A 20575-nucleotide genomic window follows, 5' to 3' on the forward strand; every position below is an offset into this window, starting at 1 on the left:
CTCCGGCAGCCTGAGAGGTCGGCAGAGTTTGTGCAGATATGAGAGTACCGCGTCTCTCGTCACAGTGAATCCTACCCAGGCAGAGGCAGCTTAGTAAAGACCAAGCTCTCTGGATACGGTCCCCAGGCTGGCTCCTTTTCCTTGGTGAATGTCCATTGTCACTGGCAGCTTCTGATGTAGCAGAAGGAGCAGTGGCCTGGATTTTAGCGTTGGCTTATCCACTTGCCCTTTGGGGGAGTTTAGACAAGTGCCATTTAATGAAATTTGTTGACAGTTATTGAACGGCGATTAGACATCAGGGACTATGCTTAGAGTTTTCCATGCATTATCTCATTTAATTCCCCCCCCCCCCAAACCACGCAACAAACTTTCAGATATTATCCCCTTTTTACAGCGGAAGAAACAGACTTTATGTGGGTAACTAGCTTGTCCAGGGCCTAAGGGCTAGGTTAGTAGAGCTGGCTTGAACCTAGCGGTCTGGCTCCAGAGCCCATACCCTTAGCCACCAGATGGTACACAGCATCTCTGAACCTCACCATCCACGTTCAAAAAAGAAGCAACCACAGAAGGTGCTCGTATTTATTCAGCACCTCCTATGTGCTAGGCGTTTTGCTAGATACGTTCTTTCATTTATTCTGTCAGTGTCCCTGGAAGATACTATTATAACCAATCGTACGCTGAAGCCGCTGAGGTACGATAATAGCTCAAGCCATTGTGGAAATGGAAAAGGAGAGTATGTGTTTAATTACACCGTTTTATAAAAATTAGCAGATGATTATTATCTGCTTGGTAGGACCGTGTGTCCCTTCAGTCCCAGAATACCTATTAACTGGTAAATGCCTCCAGGAGTTATTCAGATTTGCCATTTCCACCACTGTTAGCTGTAGGTGGCCCAAAGGCCCACCCCCAAACCCCCACCCCCCGGGGCAATGCCACAGCCCAGCCTCAGTCCTCTCCCTGGGCCTGCTCCCTCACTGTGCTCCCACTCACCCTCCCTGCCCCTTCCCCTCAGCTGCCCCCTCCCTGCCCGTGGGCCATGGGGACATCTGGGCTTCACGACCTCTCCTTGGCCTGGCTCCATTCTGATTATTCCACCCCCTTTATGCTCCAGCACACAAGCAGCCGTTCTGTTTTTTCGATTCACTCCTGTCAATCCTGATTGCTTTAAGAAAAATGCCTACACCCTCACCTTTTTATGTGAATACAGAAGAACTTGGCCTTCTGTCCTCAGTATTGCCCTCTGTGGCCTTATGAAGGAACCCTGAATTGGAGGTCAGCAGAGTTGGGTTGTAGGCATGATTCTTTGGTAAATAACTGACCTTGAGCAGGTCATTTCTCTTTTTGACTCGTGATTCCCCCGTCTAACCAGGGGGGTGACAGTAAGACGCTCCTGAAACAAAGCCTGTATGCGAGAGTGCTTTATGAACCGAAACGTACTTTGTAGGTGTTAGTCTTTACCTGGGTCTCCGGTCACCCCCCAAGACAACCTTCCTTGTATTGTTCTAGTGCTCAAGCCTGGCCTCACATTAGAATCACCTAGAGAGCTTTTCAAAACCGCCCGTGTCCACCCTGAGACAGTCTGATTTCCTTGGTCCTGGGGTGACGCCTGGGGACGAGCGGTATTCGAAACTCCCTGGGTCACTTTACTGGGCAGGCAGCACTGAGAAGCCCTGATCTGTCGGAACGAGGAGGAATGTGGAATAGATGGAGGAAGGCTTAGAGGCGTCCCTCCTCTCCTTCTTTTTCAGGATTTGGGCTTTCTCTCTTTTTGTGGAGCTCCCGGCGCACTTCACCCATCCCCCACTCACGGTGGCAGGGAGCCCTGGGGCACCTGCTGATGAACCTGACCCCTCTAAGTCTCTGACCAAACCTTCAGCTGGGGCATGCATGGGCTTCCTGTTTGCTAGCACAGCAGGCCTCTCTTGAATAGCTTGACTGGGAAACCCAGCCAACAGTATTTTTACAGATGTTTCATTATTTTTAATGAAAACCAGTTCCTTCTCCACCTTGGGACCCAAAGCCTGCTGGACGCCTCCCATCGAAGGGCTGGCAGAACATCCTAGTGCGACACGTGTCCAAACACCACCTTGTCTACCCCCCACCCCCGACCCCATGCATATCTGCTCCTCCTGACTTCCCACCTCAGCCAGTATGTCTGGCTTTCGCGTCCCCCAGACGGGAAGAGACCGCGTGGCCTCTGTGAAGGGGGCAGGTTCTAGAGTCCAACGGCCTAGGTTCAAATCCTAGTGAACGTTGACCAATGACTTAGCCTCTCTGAGTGTCAGTTTCTTCTCCTGTAAAAGGTAGAGGATCATCATTCCTATCTCATACGGTTTGTCAAAATTAAATGAGTTTAGACCCGTAAAATGCTGAGCAACTTGCACACGGTAAACGCTCAGGGAACGTGAGGATGTCCTATGTATACCTTCTCCTTCTCCCACGTTCAGTCAACAACTCCGAGCTGTGAGTTCCAGCCCTGAATTGTTTCTTATTTGTTCCCTCTGTCCCCAAGCACTTACTTCCGTTCATCCGTTCTCTCAAGCTCTCCCTGGCTGTAATCCTCTCTTTAACCTATCCCGTAATGCCACCAAAGCCATCTTACTTATGTAGAATTCTGTTTGCATCACTTCCTCACTTAAAAGAAAAAAAAAAAATTGCTGGCTGCCTTTCACTTAAGCGCAGAGTGAGGGCCTAACTGCCTCGCATCCCCTGCTGTGCCGTGTATCTTGGGGGTAAGGTTCTCGGAACCTTAGCTCAGTCGATCTACAACCCGTGGGACTGTGGGGTCACCTCCTGAGCTGACAGGCCAGCTTCATATCCAGAAATGGGTTCCTGCCTGTTCTCGTTCACTATTGCGTCACCCCAGGGTGTGGCTGGGTTGAAAACGGCTCTGTTTGGTTTCGGCCACATGGGACTGAAACATATGAAAAAGTACTCTTTGAAGACACATTGGTCATTGATTATTTTTAAAGACTTCCCTTAAAATGTGAGCTAGCTTTCTCCAGTCGTCCTCAGCCACATATCCTATTCGTTGTGAGCTGTAAACAGGACGGAAAAGCGCCCGAGAAACTAACGACAAAGCTCTAAGGAGGAACGGATTGAAACAGGGAATGTCAATTTCTTATTCCCCGACACTGGCTTCCATCCTGGTGAGAGCACGTTCCCTTAATGGAAAGGTACCCCTGGAGGCTACAGCCGGAGTACTTTGTCTTCACGAAGCATCCCTCAGGATGACCGTCATGTTGACGGATCAGTCCTTTGGCAGGCTGCCCATGGAGCAGTGGCCACACCAGCCACACAGTGTTCCGGGTGTTGGAACAAATGGGGTGGTGGGGCACGTGGCCAGCCCAACGGGTGAACGGAGCCGCTTTCACTTGGAGCAGTTTCTCGTTGAGCAGCTGTTTGCACAACACCCCTGATTTGGAATCAGCTATGGGAGGAGCAGAAGCAAGCAAGACATGTGTCTTGTGACTGTACAAAACATCCAATTGAATTCCACAAACGTTCCATACTATGAGTAGAAGAAGCAGCGAGCTGGCGTGCTTTACACAAAAGATGAATCCCAAGTGATCCTTGCCCTTATCTGTGACCGGAATGTGCAGTAGGTTCAGATCTGCCCTCTCAGCACTGCGCATCTTCAAAGACGAGTTTGAGAAGGTCAATTTGCTGTGACTTCAGAGAGGTGGCCCCAGAGGCAAATTCCTTCCGTTGCTTTGCTCTCTCTCTCATCGCCCTCTGGTGTCCACACAGAGACATGGCCTTCATAACCAGGCACGGGCATAGAGTCCAGCTTATACTCCCACAGTTGGGGAAAAAAAGAGACCCTAGCTTTTAAGACGACTTGCCAGGGGCGCCTGGGTGGCGCAGTCGGTTAAGCGTCCAACTTCAGCCAGGTCACGATCTCGCGGTCTGTGAGTTCCAGCCCCGCGTCGGGCTCTGGGCTGATGGCTTGGAGCCTGGAGCCTGTTTCCGATTCTGTGTCTCCCTCTCTCTCTGACCCTCCCCCGTTCATGCTCTGTCTCTCTCTGTCCCAAAAATAAATAAAAAACGTTGAAAAAAAAATTAAAAAAAAAAAAAAAGACAACTTGCCAAACCGTGAGGACTATCCCATCTCTGTAAGCTTCGGTTTCCTCGCCTGTAAAGTGAGGATAATACCCTACATCAGTGCTCTTGTAAGGATTAGAGGGGGTAATATAGGAAAGCACTTCATACCATCCTGGAATATAGACACTGCTCCAAAAAACACATCCACTAAAACTCTCGGCAATGAATTCATCCTAACTTAAGAAGAAGGGGCAAGACTTCTCAAGGGCATTAGTGTTTTCACCTTATAGTCAATTGTTTATCTACCATTTCCTTGCTGGATCATGAACCATGAAGTAGGAACCATATATCTCAAATCATCTTAATACTGCCTGGCCCATGGCTGGAGCTCAGGAAATATTTGTTGAATGGGAAATGAGTAAAAACTGATTTCCCCCAGTTTAAAAAATCTACAGTGCGATGTGATATAAATTCAGTGTTTCCAAACATCCAAGCAAATCCTCTCACAGGCCATAAAGATCCCAAGAGCTCTGTGATTCAGCACTGTTTGAGAACTCCACCTGTCCTGAAATACTCTGGCCCTGGAATATATCTTGGAGTATCTGTAGGTTCCAACAGAAGGTATGGAAAAGCGCGTTCTGTATGATTAAGTCAGGGGTGGGGACTCTTGAGCTCTAAACTCTGAGGAATCTGAAAAGGAGAGTGAGTACCTAAGAAAAATGGAGAGGAGCTTAGGGATGGAGGCCAAGGGCCAGTAGGGATCTTCAGAAGTCAGGACCAAGGGATCACCAAAGCTGCCTGCTTTGTATGCAAAATGAGGGTGATGGTCCCATCCCGAAACACCCGGAATACACTCTGAAGGGCCAACCTAGTCAACAAACACCCAGGTGAATTCAATAATACAAATGTACTTGAGTCTCTCATATCTCATCACATGTGGCCACGGCGCAGACTTGAGAGAAGAAGCAGATACGAAGCTTTATGAACATGAATAAATATTTTCTTGATCCCAAAATGATTCTCCTAATACCACACGTCCACAAACCGACAACCACAAAATAAAATAAATGAGACACACAAGCAGATTTGTTCAGTCTTTAAACGCAAGAACTATAAGAAAATTCCACTGTGCTTTTACTTTAAACGAGCTCCGTTTGGGAAGAGAAACTTGCTTGTTCTGGCTTGAGCAGCCTCTTCACAAGATGGAGAAGCTGACCGACCTTGAGAACTGATCAGAGGCTGGTAACTGCAGGTTTGTAGAGTGCAACATCTGTTCTTTGTCTCGTAGAGCCCTAAAACACTTTAAGGAATACGGAGTCTATCAAACCAAAGTTCTTTGAAACTAACAACTTCACAGGGGAACTCAACAGTAGGTCAAATAAAGTGCTGGGTTTTGTTGCCATTACAGTTTGGAAATAAACAGATTTGGGGGCCATGAAATGATTGCGGAGAACTCCCGAGGGGGGTTTCAGTTCTGCATCCATCAAAATCTGGCCGACCCTCCAAAGAGAAATGAGCTGGGACCCCTGTGTGAAGAGCTGGGATCCCTTTGACAGAAAAAGCGAGACTGTATTGAGATCGTTCTTAAAATAATATGGAACCTAAAATACCCTCAACTACAACACTTCACCAGTTCGAGAAATCGTATTAGATGCGGGATGCTGATAAAGTTCATTGTTTTAAACTGTTTTAGCTGCTGAGAATAAAGGAGGGAATAAGACTCATATGTACTCTGCTTTCGTGGTGTTTACATTCTTCTGGAAGGGGGCAGGCAATACACCAATGAACAAGATAATTTCAGGTAATAGTTTAGGAAACATAAAACGAGATAATGGGGTATAAAATGACAGCAGGTGGGGTGAAAGGCTATCTTATTTATTTTTAATTTTATGAGGAAAAACCTTCAAGCAAATGTAAAAGTAGAGACTATGAGAAACTCTTATTAATATGTTTCTCAGCTTCAACAATTACTAATTTTTCTTCATTTGCTTCATTTGGCCCTTTTCTTCCTTCCTTTCTTCTTCTTCTCCTCCCCCCACCTCCTTCTTCTTTTAGTAAAATATTTTTTAAATGTTTATTCATTTTTGAGAGAGAGAGAGAGAGAGAGAGAGAGTCTGAGCAGGGGAGGGGCAGAGAGAGAGGAAGACACAGAACTCAAAGCAGGCTTCGAGCCATCAGCATAGAGCCCCACGTGAGGCTCGAACTCACAAACCATGAGATCATGACCGACTGAGCCACCCAGGCACCCTTGCTAAAATATTTTTTACCTTTTTCTGTTTTTCAGGGCAACGTTTCTGGATTTAATTGCTAAAATATTTAAAAATAAAATAAAACAAAATAAATAAACGTATTATAAAAAATATAAAAACAAACAGCCACCCCTGCATACTTCAGTATACATCTCTAACGATTAAGGGCCAGATAAGATTTTCTAAAACTTTTGCTTAAATAAATTTATAATTCATAAAATTATATTGTACAGATTATAAAATTGTATAACAATATGACGTAGATGCTTTAAAGTAATTGCAGTTATATAAGTTATATAGCATACAATTATAAAATTATATATTATAAATACAGGGTTTTTTTAATCTTTACTCATTTTTGAGAGAGAGAGACAGAGCGTGAGCGGAGGAGGGTCAGAGAGAGAGGGAGACACAGAATTTGAAACAGGCTCCAGGCTCTGAGCTGTCAGCACAGAGCCCGCCGCGGGGCTCAAACTCACGAACCGCGAGATCATGACCTGAGTCAGTCAGATGCTTAACCAACTGAGCCACCCAGGGGCCCCATAAAATTATATATTATAAAATAATTGCTAAACATTCTAAGATAATTACATTGTACTAAACAATAAATTAAAAAAACAATTTATTTTATTAAAAATAAAAGTATACCAATATCTATAATCTAATCACCTGAACTAAGTAACTGTTTGAATTTAAGTGCTTTTTTCCCCATCTTCCAAACATTTTTATCACTGTATAACATACTGTTGAAAAGTACACATATCATAAGGATGTAACTTGCTGAAGTACCTACCATAAAGTGAACGTGTCTGTGTAACTACCACTCTGGGACCCCAACTTTGTTTTTTTCCCTGCAATTTATTTATTGAAGAAACCGGTCATCACTCAACATTTCTTCTCTCGCTACATTTTCTGTAAAATGGTCATTAGATCTTGACTCTAGACCAGGACAAGATCAGCAGCAGAACTGAGCCATAATGGAAACTGAGGCAAAAGAAAACCCAGTAAACACTGATTCCGTCTTTTTTTGAAATTCTGATATTTTGTTCATGGTGAATTTGGTTTTTAACCTTAATTTTGATTTTTGAAAATATTGCATGAAAATGTTGTTTGTCTTGATCACTGAGTTGTTTGGCATTCCCTAGTCTCGGCTCTGGCTAGAGGCTTGGTCAGTCTCAGGTTCGAGTTTTTGTCAAGAATACCTCATAGCTGGGGGCGCCTGAGTGGCTCAGTCGGTGGAGTGTCTGACTTCGGCTCAGGTCCTGATCTCACAGATCGTGGGTTCGAGCCCCGCGTCGGGCTCCGTGCCGACAGCTCAGAGCCTGGAGCCTGCTTCCGTCTCTGTGTGTGTGTCTCTCTCTCTGCCTCTCCCTGCTTATGCTCTCTCTCTCAAAAATAAATAAACATTATAAAAATGTTTTTTAAAAAAGAATACTTCATAGCTGACTGCGTATCCCTCTTGCATCACATTAAGACGAACTTGCTGTCTGGGTGTCTTTCTTACGTGAAGGGTGAAGGATGTCAGCTCTGACCACAACTGTTCCATATTGTCCTGGAAATCCCATCAAGCATAAGAAGACAAGACATGAAGGCATTCAGATGAAACGGAAGAAATAAAACTGTCCCCCATCACAGATGATATTATTGTATAAACAAAAAGGAGGAATCGGGTTCTAGAACAATCAAGTGTGTTTAGTGAGGTCATGGAGTAGGTCAACATATAAAAATCCATCATTTTTCTAATACAGAAAATAATTTTGAAAATAAAAGAACAAGTTGGAAGACTCACACTATCTGATTTTAATATATATTCTTAAAAAACGACAGGGATCAAAACAGTATGGTATGGACTAAAAAATAGACATAAGTGAATGGAACAGAATGGAGACTCATAAAAATGGTTTTAAAGAGTTCCATTGAGGTATAATTGATTTATTTAAAAAAAAAATTTTTTTTACGTTTATTTATTTTTGAGACAGAGAGAGACAGAGCATGAACGGGGGAGGGTCAGAGAGAGAGGGAGACACAGAATCCGAAGCAGGCTCCAGGCTCTGAGCTGTCAGCACAGAGCCCGATGCGGGGCTCGAACTCACGGACCGTGAGATCATGACCTGAGCCGGAGTCAGCCGCCCAACCGACTGAGCCACCCAGGCGCCCCGAGGTATAATTGATTTAAAACAAACTACAAATAGTTTAAAGTGTGCAATTGGAGGGGCACCTGGATGGCTCAGTGGGTTAAGCGTCCGACTTCGGCTCAGGTCACGATCTCACTCGAGTTCAAGCCCTGCGTCTGTGCTGAGCTATCAGCACAGAGCCTGGAGCCTGTTTCTGATTCTGTGTCTCCCTTCCTGTCTCTGCCCCTCCCCTGCTCATGCTCTTTCTCTCTCTCAAAAATAAATAAACTTAAACATTTTTTTTTTTTAAAGTAACGTGCAATTGGAGAGGGCCACCTGGGTGGCTCAGTTGGATAGGCATTCGACTTTGGCTCAGGTTATGATCTCACAGTCTGTGAGTTTGAGTCCCTTGTCAGGCTCTGTGCTGACAGCTCGGAGCCTCAGATTCTGTGTCTCCCCTTTTCTCTGTTCCTCCCCCACTCGCATTCTGTCTCTCTCTCTCTCTCTCTCTCTCAAAGGTAAATAAACATCAAAAAAAACCTTTTTAAAGTGTGCAATTGGATAAATTTTGACATATGGGTGTATCTATGAAAACATTACCTCAATCAAGTTAATGAACAAATCCATTGTCCCCAAAAGTTTTCGTGTGTTTTTTAGTAAACCTTCCTTTCTGCTTCTCTCCACCTTATCTCCTGGTCGTCACCGATCTGCTCTCTCCCATTTGTGTTACTTTACATTTCCTGACACTTTCTATTGATGGAATCATGCAGAATATACTTTTTCGTCTTGCCTCTTGAACCCTACAAAACTATTTTGAGAATCACGCATGTCATAGGATATTATCAAGAATTCATTCTTTTTTATTCCTATGCATTGTTCTATTGTATTCATGTATCGCACTTGGCTTACTCACTCACTTGGTGACGGACATTTGGGTTGTATTTTGTTTTGACTATTACACACGAAACTGTTAGAAATGCTTGCAAACCAGTCTTTGTATGGACGTATGCTTTCATTTCTCCTGGGTAAATACCTAGGAGTAGAATGGTTCTATTATAACGGTAACTATGAGTTTAACTTTTAAATTTTTTTTTTTAACGTTTATTTATTTTTGAGACAGAAAGAGACAAAGCATGAACTGGGGAGGGTCAGAGAGAGGGAGACACAGAATCTGAAACAGGCTCCAGGCTCTGAGCCGTCAGCCCAGAGCCCGACGCGGGGCTCGAACTCACGGACCGCGAGATCGTGACCTGAACTGAAGTCGGACACTTAACCGACTGAGCCACCCAGGCGCCCCGAGTTTAACTTTTAAAGAAACTGGTCAACTGTTTTCCAAAGTGGCTGTACCCTTTTACTTTCCCACCAGCAGTGTAGAAGAGTTCCAGCTCCGTCACATTCTTGCCAAAACTTCATTTTTGCCAGTCTGAAAGATGCGTGGCGATAACTCAGTGTGGGTTTTTTTGTTTTGTTTTTAACGTTTATTTACTTTTGAGAGAAAGAGAGAGAGCAGGAGCAGGAGAGGGGCAGAGAGAGGGGGAGACACAGAATCCGAAGCAGGCTCCAGGCTCCAAGCTGTCAGCACAGAGCCCGGCACGGGGCTCGAACTCACAAACCATGAGATCACGACCTGAGCTGAAGTCAGATGCTTAACCGACTGAGCCACCCAGGCGTCCCCTCATTGTGGTTTTCATTTGCATTTTTCTAACACTGAAGATCTTTTCCTAATGTGGAAGATCTTCTCACATGCTTGTCATCCGTATATTTTCTTTTGTGAAGTGTCTGTTCAACGTTTGGACAAACGTGTGAAAGCAACTCAATTGTCTTTTCAGCCGATGGTGCTGGAACTACTGGATCTTCACGTGGAAGGTTTGAACCTCAACTTACGCCTCCCAACGTATACAGAAAATAGCTGAAAATGAATTATAGAACTAAATGTCTGACTTTGGATCTCAGCTCAGGTCTTGATCTCAGGGTCATGAGTTCCAGCCCTGCATCGGGCTCTGTGCTGCGTGAGGAGCCTACTTAAAAATAAAAACAACCCCCCCCCCCCAAAAAAAAACAAAAACAAAAACAAAAAGAAACTCTTTGTGCTCTTGGATAACAAAACAAGATTCTTTAAAAAAAAAAGTTATAAATTGGAATTCCTTGAATGAAGAACTTTTGCTCTGTGGAAGACGCTGTGAAGAGAATGAAAAGATAAGCAACAGACTGGGAGAAAATACCTGCCAATCACATATCCAACAGAGGACTTGTATCCAGAATATATAAAGAGCTCTCAAAACTCAACAATAAGAAAGAAAAACAACCCAAATTGTTTAAGTGGCCAGAAGATTTGAACAGGCACCTCATGGAAGAAAATGTATAGATGGCAAATGAGCATATAGACAGCCCTTCACATCACTAGCTCTTAGGGAAGCGCAAATTACAAATCACAGTTAGATACCATTACATATACACTAGGAAGGCTAATCCAGAAACTCTGATAATACGAAGCATTGGCAAGGATGTAGAGTAAGTGGGCTCTCACATGTGGCTGGTGACATGCCGTACGGCACAGGACAGGGGCTCAGAAGAACAGTTTGACGTTTCCTTACAAAGTTAAACAGATACTTCCGGGAATCTCATCTGTAGGTATTTACTATAGACGTGAAAACACGCTCACACAAAAACCTGTACACTCGTGTTTAATAGCAGCGTTCTTCGTAACTGCTCCAAATTGGAAACTACTCCAATCTTCTTTCGTGGGTCACTGGAGAGAACAAACAAGCCTGGGATTCAGCCATACAACGGAACACCACTCGGCAAAGATTAGGACCACGCAGCGTGCAGCCTTGCGACACGCGACGATGTGGGAGAATCCCAAATGCGTTAGGCTAGGTGAAAGGAGCCAGTCTCAAAAGATTCTCTGTTGGACGGCTGCCTTCGTATGACAGTCGGAAGAAGGCTGAGCTCTAGGACCAGATCAGCGGTTGCCGGGGGGGTGGACAGGAAGCAAGGACAAAGAAGAAGCATGAGGCAATTCTTTGCGGTGTTGGAATTCTTTCGTATCCCGTTTGCGGTAGTGATTACAAGAATCTGTACATGTGGAAAACTTCATTGAACTGTACGACATCCAAAGCAAAGTGTACTGTATGTAAAAGTTTTTAAGCAATAAAAATGACTGGTGGGTGGTTTCAGGTGTATATGCAGCTGATCCCTGCCCCACCCCCACCGCCACCCCCAATCCTGAAGTCCTTGGTGAATGAACCAAAGGCTAGTGTGGCTGGAGATCGAAAATCCAGGGGGAGTGCATAGCAAACACAGTGAGGTCAGCGAGGTCAGCGAGGTCAGACAGGTGGGCAAGACCAGCCCAGGGAGAGCCATAGAAACACCTGGATTCGAATCTGAGCTTCTCAAAGATCGTCCTTGCTGCCATGTGGAGAATGGACGCATACTAGCGAGCTATGGAAAAGGCCTTTTTCTCCTTTCTCAAAATGATTAATTAAAAAGGAAAGTGATCAGACCTTAAGAGGAGAGAGCCAAAATAATTGGAACATTTGACTGGGACTGAGGAATGGGAAGGGGAAGAAAACAGTTTGCTATTAAAATGCCGTTCTTGTCTTGCGGTCAGACAGAATTTCCTTGTCTGGCTAACTCTGGTGATGCAGGGACACGCTTCTTCCAATGTGTTTTCTTGGCCTTCCTTTCAGAATAAACAAATGTGGTGTCTCCAGGCTTTCAGAGGGTCCCAGGTACAGGGTGACCTGATCCAGACCACAGAAGCTTTATTGCCAGCTTCCCCCAGCTCACAGCTTGGGCCCTGTTGCTATAAACACACCGCTCAGGAGGCTTACGCAAGTTTGAACACCTCCCTGCGACTGGTTTCTTTGCTATCCCGACTCCTCACGCACAAGTGAGGCTTACCCATGGAGAACAGAGCATCCTGGGAAGGGCTGGCACCTCTGACCTCAGAAAACACTGGAAAATGAGTGTAGTCAAGGCTGTTGGGAGGCCCATGAGTCACCACTTATTTAGGTGGCTTCTCATCTAATGCAGAAAAGAGATGATTCTCGAAAACCAATCGTGGTGTCTGTTTGCTGGGCCCTGTGGCTGGCGGCAGATCGCCAACCCAAACCCCCAAGTCCAGGCTGACAAAATGGCTACGGAGACGTTAATCCTGTTGGAGAGAGAGGGAAAGAGAGAGAGATATAAGCCGGAGCTCTAAGAATCCTTGACTCCTTCCTTTCTGCTCTCCCGTGGTAGCCAGTTTCCATTCAAAGGGGGCATTTCATTTGGTTCCTGGACATTTCTGCACCTCTTTCCTGCTTTTTTCTCCCCCTCTAAACCCTGGTCACCTTGGTCATGGGCAAACGTCTCCTTGATGAAAGGGTTAGGCCTGCCTCCATTGGGATCACTTAGCATGAGGACCGCAGCCAAGCTCCATGGCTCAATTTCAAGTTCCCTTTTAAATGGAAACCATTTGATACACTTTGCCCGTGCTGTCCTAAAGTCTTTGAGTACATTGAAATCAAAGGGAGAGTCCTGACTCAGATTTAACTCTGCCTGCACAAACATTGGTCATCAGTCTGCTTAAAAACAAACAAACAAACAAACAAAAACAAAAATAGATTTTTGAAAGACGGAAAATAAAACTTACCTTTAATCAGCACCAGAAAACCCAGTGAAAGAGTATGGGTCAGTGAGTGCCCCAGAACATTCCACACACGGTCTTTCACGTATTCACTGTGGTCAATGCTCAAATTACCAGGATTAAGAAGACCCCTGGGAAAAAGGGCAACACATACAAGACCTGAATTGGGAGTCAGGAGAGGTGGGCTCAAGTCACAGACCTCAGGTCAAGTAGTGCTGTAGCCTTGGGGACATCAGTGACCCTTGCCCCTCTAGAGTCTCCGTTTTGGAAGTGTTTCATATTGCTTAGATTCTCCGATTTTTACCTCTGGTCTTACATTGTCCACGTTCTCCTTACCATTTATGTCCTCATAGCTATGGGAAGTCTCTGCTTGAGTATCCTGGCGTTACCGCAAACTAACTCAGTTACCAATCACATGTTGAGATCTGTCCTCTGAGTCAAGCTTCTCTTCCGCCTTTACCTTGGCAGTGAAGGAATTTATGGTGTAGCCTAAGGAATGGCTTTCCCCTCTATCTTAAGGGTCACCTCCCTCTATATCTGGGAGAGAAATGCGGGTTGTCTCCCTTCTCCCATGTCCGACTTTCCCTGGCTTCAGCCACTCTGAGGCCTGTTTTCCTCCGGGTGCTCTGGGTTCTGTGTGGGCCCGACTCAGGTCAACCCTGGGCAGGCTGCCCCCGGCATCTTGTTACTTCCTGAATAATGACCTACGTGCCAATGAAGACAGACTAATGTGTCTTTTGCTGTCTTCACAACATCACACAAACATGAATAAATATATCAGACTTTCAGGGACGCCTGGGTGGCTCAGTCGCTTAAGCATCCAACTTGGGCTCAGGCCATGAACTCATGGCTCGTAAGTTCGAGCCCCGACTTGGGCTCTGTGCTGACAGCTTGGAGCCCGGAGCCTGCTTCGTATTCTGTGTCTCCCTCTCTCTCTGACCCTCCCCTGCTTGAGCTCCATCTCTCTCTCTCTCTCTCTCTCTGTCTCTCTCTCTCTCAAAAATAAATAAGCATTTAAAAAAGTTTAAATATATCGGACTTTACTAAAATTTGGAAAAATTAGTGACAACATTTAAAAAAAATCTTTTTTAATGTTTATATTTATTCTTGAGAGAGAGAGTGATACAGAGCACAAGCAGGAGAGGGACAGAGAGAGGGGGAGACAGAATCTGAAGCAGGCTCCAGGCTCTGAGCTGTCAGCACAGAGCAGGATGCGGAGCTCCAACCCATGAACCCGGAGATCATGACCTGAGCCGAAGTCGGACGCTCAACCAACTGAGCCACCCAGGTGCCCCTAAAGTGACAACATTTAAGAGGGAGAATTTTAAATGGCCACCAATACAATTTTTCCTGGAAAAACACCCAAGAAATGAAACATTTCATAGGAGGAAACTTTTTAGGTCAGTGCTCTCCAGAACTTAATCTTGTTGCCATGACCTTATATGTGTCTCCCTTTTGTAGAGACAGCCTTCCTCCTCACCTCCTTGCTCTGGGGTGTGAAGCCCCTCCCGTGCTTAGGAAACCCCACCTCCCACCTTTAGACACTGACCTGTCGCACAAGGGTCTCCCACCCCCACCCAACTCCCCAGAAGTTCATTTAACCGAGTTTTAGTTACACCGCCCCGAAGGGCTCAGCAAAATAGTCCAAGAGGACCTTGGGCTCTCCAAGTCCGTCAGAACCAGATAAACTATGGAGGAATGCGGGGACCCCGTATCTGGTCCTCTCGACCGTGTCCCACCAATGTGAATCGAAAAGGGGCCTCTTCATTCTTCCGAATATCTGTGTAGTGACAGTGCACGCGATTCCCTTGCCATGACCCACAATTCCCCGGGGCAGCACAGACTAACTTTAGACCCTTAGGGAGAAAACAAAACAAACTTTCCCTCCCCAACTTCCCATACTTTGCAAGCCCTCCCCTTGGGGTTTATGCTACATTCTTTTGGTGACCAGAATATGCTTCTATGTTCAACTCTTGCCTTACTCATTCTACTTTCGAATAGTGCTCCCTTAGTCTGGCCAAGAATAAGCAAAGGGGCCTACGGGCTGTGCACCTTTGGTTTTTTTTTTTAATTTTTTTTTCAACATTTATTTATTTTTGGGACAGAGACAGACAGAGCATGAACGGGGGAGGGGCAGAGAGAGAGGGAGACACAGAATCGGAAACAGGCTCCAGGCTCTGAGCCATCAGCCCAGAGCCTGACGCGGGGCTCGAACTCACGGACCGTGAGATCGTGACCTGGCTGAAGTCGGACGCCCAATCGACTGCGCCACCCAGGCGCCCTGCACCTTTGGATAGTAGCTGTGGAGCCTCTCAAAGGTCCCCCCGGAAATCTGGAAGATGTTCCTTGTGACGCGAGAGACAGATGAACTTCTTAGATGATGGGGCCCGTCTGCTCCCAACGGCTGAGTGTGGGGAGCGGGGAGGGCTATGTGTATGTGAGGGAGTAATTCTCTCAAATACAATAGCAGTAAGAAGGGTGACGGCCTGACCGGCGTTTACCGATTTTACAGCGTTTCTCAATCCTGGCTGCCCCTTACCATCACCTGGAGAGCTTTAAAAATACCCAATACCTCACTTGAACTGTTCAATCAGAGTCTCTGGGGGTAAGGCCCGCGCAGCGCTGTTTTTAAAAGCCCGTGGGTGGGGCGCCTGGGTGGCTCAGTCGGTTAAGCATCTGACTTCAGCTCAGGTCACGATCTCACGGTCCGTGAGTTCGAGCCCCGCGTCGGGCTCTGGGCTGATGGCTCAGAGCCTGGAGCCTGCTTCCGGTTCTGTGTTTCCCTCTCTCTCTGCCCCTCTCCCGTTCATGCTCTGTCTCTCTCTGTCTCAAAAATAAATAAATGTTAAAAGAAAAAAATAATGTAAAAGCCTGTCGGTGGTTCTAATGGGCAGCCAGGGCGAGAACCACTGGCGTGTAGGGATGAGAGATTACCACAGCGGGAAGAGGTCACGTTTTGTGGCCCCTGCAATGGATTTTGCAGCCTCAGGCAGCCTTGTTCCATCAGGCTCCTTCCAGCCTCCAAGATTCTGGGTAAAATCTCAAACAGTGGGGAGGGAGGGGGTTGGAGTCCTTTGACGCAGCTGCTATGGAAGGCGTGGAAGGGCAGTAAGCACCAATCCCGGGGGGCAGGTTCCTACCTCTTAGTTTTAATGTCAAGGGATGACCGCAGGTACCACCCAGTGCCTGATACAGAGTGGACGCTCAACAGATAGGGCACTTGTGGAAACGAGGACCATGACCCCAGTGCGTAGATAGGCCGTTACCCTCTGCCGCCACCAGATGGCGACATAACAAACATCACCGTAGAACAGAGTCTGTGGGGCGCCAAAGCGAGAGGGAGGTATCCCTGAACTTGGAGATAAAGATGTAGCACAGGAGGGGTTTTTGTTTCTTTGGTTTTGGACCTTTATCCTTTTATATAAACAAACTGGTAGAATTTGAAGTGGTGTTAAAAAAAAAAAGTGAGGGGTGCCTGGGTGCCTCTGTCAGTTAAGCATCGGACTCTTGGTTTCCGCTCGGGTCATGATCGCCGGGTTTGTGAGTTTGAGCCCCGCACCGGGCTCTGCACTGACCGTGCAAAGCGTGCTTGGGATTCTCTCTCCCTCTCTCTCTGCCTCTCCCCTGCTCGTACGTGCGCATGCACTCTCTCTCTCAAAATAAATTAATTAATTTAAAAAGAGAGAGAGAGAGAGAGAGAGAGAGAGATACATGGCTAATCTCTCTCCTAAAAGGCCAGGCCGCTTGGTTGACATCTGTGTGCTTGGGGCATCTAGGAAAGAGAGGCCAGGGCTGAGCACTCCACTAACTTTCATTGCTCTTTCTGGCTTTTTCCACGTGCAGGCTCCCTCATCATCGACAAGTGTAACAGGACAAAACAAAACCCTCCTGTAAGACTGTGGGCACATCCTCAAGCCTGCCTCAGTTCCCTCGAACCTAAGGTGCTCAGCTTCAGATGTGGGTCAGGTGTAGAGACACAGGGGGATGAGGAGGGGGTCGAAGCCCCCTCTCTTCTCCCCACCCTGCCCCACCTGCAGTCTGTTACCACTCAGAAGCGGGACGGGAATTGTGAACACAGGGCCCCGGGCAATAGCGCTGCTGTGTGAATGTGGCAATGTCCCTGAGGTCCAGCGACTGACACTGGAGCTGGCATCAGAGGCTTCCGCAGACTGCTGAGGCCGTGGGCAGTGAGAGCCTCTGTCCTAGGTTGCCCCGGACCTCCCCTCCCGCCAAATCACGCCTCTGGTCTCCAAGACCAAGGCCAGAGTGGAAATGTGCCCGGCAAGAAGCCTGTCCTTTCTGAGGGTCAGATGGGGGCAGGAACAGCAGCGGATAAGGCGCTCAGGGGTAAGAGGTAGACACGCTCCGGGCCAAGGTCAGAGTAGGCGGCTGATGGGCATGTGCAGCCTGTAGATGAAATGGGTGACCAGGAGGAACATTAGGGGTCAAACAACAGAGAGTCCCCATGTTCAGAATCTAGTCTGGAAAATCTTCCAGGCTGGCCTCGGCCACCAAGGCCACACCCCTCCTGCAGGCCGCGTCTGTCCCTGTCTGAGTTGCTGTGGCAGGGCGCTGACTCAAAGGCCTCCTGGATGCCTACTCTTCAATTTTCCTAATCGTTACAACAGAAACAGCATTGTCTGCGCTCATCCCATGCGTCCAGCAGTCGGCTGACTATTCAACAAAGATCATGTCACCATTGAATCATCACCAAGGCCGTGAAGTAAGTTTTATTGTCTCCCATCTTCCTCGCAGAAGAGGAAACCAAGACTAGGCAAGGTGAGGTCTTCGGTCGTCCAAGTTCATGCATGTAAACTAGCATGGGAGACAGAGCCAGGACTCGAGCCCCGGGCCTGACTGACCCCATGCCCTCTAGACTCTGCGGCCCAAACGTGTGTGACAAGTAAAACTTCGTTCCAACGCACCCAAGTGAGAAAAATCACATGGCTAACGTGGCAAGCCCTCACTTGCCACGGTCAGCAAGATGGCCAGCACGAGCCATCGAGCCCTCTGCCTTCGCCCATTTTCCCTAAAAAGCAAGAGGCAAAGCTTATGTGCCAAGGCTCTGCGGGGAGGGGAGGGTAATCCCAGGGCAGAGACACTGAAAGAAAGGGGACATGAGGCGGAGAGAAAGCAAAAGCGAACACAAAATGGTCTCTTCTGTGGGGTTGTGGCTCCACGAGTAAGGAAGGATCGTGTGGCCATGCTGGATGTTTCTGGGAACACCACATAAACGCCCCGCACCTGGGAACCATCTTGGGGAGGAGACTCAGGGGTCTCTCTGTTGCTTCCTCTCTGTCTCAGGTCTCTCACTGGTCAAAACCCACCCTGTGGGCACTAACTCGTTACTTCACACGTCTGGGCTGTGAACCCGGGCCCTCTGGGCAGCTCTGGGGCCAGCCTCAGTGCGTCCAGGTCAGGTTGGACGTGGGTGCCGGGGCTGTTTTAGCTCCTCCCATCAGAGTGGGGCACAGTAATGGTCACGCCCAAACTCGGTGCTCACCCCCGAGGTGGCTGAGGAAGCCTGCTGTGTTGGGAGATAGGTGACACTGAGCAGGGCCAGGAGAAGTACGAGGGGGAGGCGGGTGGCCTCCAGCAAATCTGGCTTTCCGTTTCTTTCACACTGAAGTCCAAGTTCCTAAGCACGGCATGGGACACCCTCCCCGGCGAGCAGGGGGAGTCGGGGCTCAGCAGATTTTCCCAGCCTAGCGCACTGCACCCAGGGCCCCCATTGGGTCCTGAAGCCCCCGGAGAAGAGAAAAAAGGTGACCTAAGCGGTTCCAGTCCTGTGGCCTCTGGTTTGGCCGGCGGAACAATCCTTTGGCGTAAATTAGAGAAATAAAACGCTCTGTCTTCGCGGTCACCGCTCACGCCAGAGTGCACAGCTGGATTTCAACGTGTCCCTTGGCCACCCATGCACAGAGGCCTGGCCAACCACGCGAGATCCCAGATGTGGAAACAGGCCCAGGAAGGTAGAGGCCCTTTGCCCAAAGTCACATAGGCCCGCACCCAGGACTCGGTTTCTGACTTGAATTTAGCGGCTGCCTCCTACTTCACCCCTGGGGCCCCCTTGGGCAGCCTGGAAGCTACCCCTCCCCCATCCCATCCAGAAACGGTTTTTGAACTTTTCCAGGTGTGTCTGGCATTGACCCCATGCACGTCCTGGACGGTTCTAGTGCCCAAGGCTACGGGGAAAGGCCTGCACGCCAGGCCAGCGTTCCCTTCCCCAGCCCCACGCCCTGCAGAGAATCTGCCCCTGGGGCCTTCCTGTTTTTATACTCCTTCCTCCCCTGCTTGTTTTTTCTGCTTTGTTGTTCTTCGGTCATTTTTGGTTCTCCTCCCCTAGCCCACCCTGCAAAACCAAACTTCATTTTTGGTGATTATTTTCCATCCATGTTTAGACAGGAAGGGCACCACCCTTCCTTTTTTCCACTTGAGGAATTGGAGTTGAGTGTTATTTCTCCCCCCTCTTTCTCTCCCTCCGCGTTCCCTGCGGTTTGTTTCCTAAATGAGAGGCTTCGGGGAGAAGAAACAGACTCAAAAGCTGTGCCTGCAAGTACCCTGTGGATTCACGAGCCTGGCTGTGCTGGAGATTTCTCTTCCACTGGATGCCCGTGGCGGGTGGAAGGGAAGGAGTCAGCCCGCTTCCCTGGCGTGGGATCCCCAGCTCCCTAAAGCAAAAGATGCGGCTCCCACTTATAAACCGCAGGGACTCTCCGTTTCCGCTGAGATTGGCTCTAAAATCCTTAGCATGCGAGGAAGAACCTCCAAGACCCTAGCTTTTCGAGCTAGTTCACTCTTACTCTATCTGCCTCTCCCTCCCTCCAGCCCTACTTCCTCTCTTCCAGCCAAGCTTCCTAGGTTTCCTGGAAACACCCTGCTCCTTTGTGCCTCCCCCCACCCACCCCCTGCTCTTATACTCGCTTTTCCTCTGCCTTCAGATCCCTTTCCCTTTCTCTGCCTTGGGAGCTCTTACTGGAGAAGGAAGGACTCCGTGCTACCTCCTTGGGGATGCCTTCGCCAGCTTCTCTGAGTAGAATTTGTTAGTCCTTCGTCTGTGTTCCTTTTGCACTTGGGGGCATTTGAAGGAAAAGGAGCAGGGTAGGGAGTATGGAAATGAAGGATTAAAAAGTTAGGGTGTACTCCCTTAAAGTAAATATCATGCACTTGACCGTTAAGAACCTCTTTTACAGGCTCTCTTTGGTGGTATTTGACTCACTTGAGCAAATCTGCCTCCTTTTTTTTTTTTTTAATATATGAAATTTATTGTCAAATTGGTTTCCATACAACACCCAGTGCTAATCTGCCTCCTTTTGCATTATTCTAGGCTCCTCCTCTGTCTCGATTGGATCAGTCACTTGTATTTATATCTATCTGTTTCTAGGTGTTCATCTCTGGGATAAATGCTTTCTCTCCTATTCTGCATATGCACAGAATGTGCACGTGTGTCTGTGGTACGTATGAACGCTTTGCTAACTGTAGTCCTGAGACGTAATCCCACCACTAGGGCCCGGGAAGCAAGGCCTCCATGGGAAGGC

The sequence above is a fragment of the Panthera onca genome, chromosome B3 (assembly GCF_046562875.1).
Source record: "Panthera onca isolate mPanOnc1 chromosome B3, mPanOnc1 haplotype 2, whole genome shotgun sequence".
Taxonomy (NCBI): domain Eukaryota; kingdom Metazoa; phylum Chordata; class Mammalia; order Carnivora; family Felidae; genus Panthera; species Panthera onca.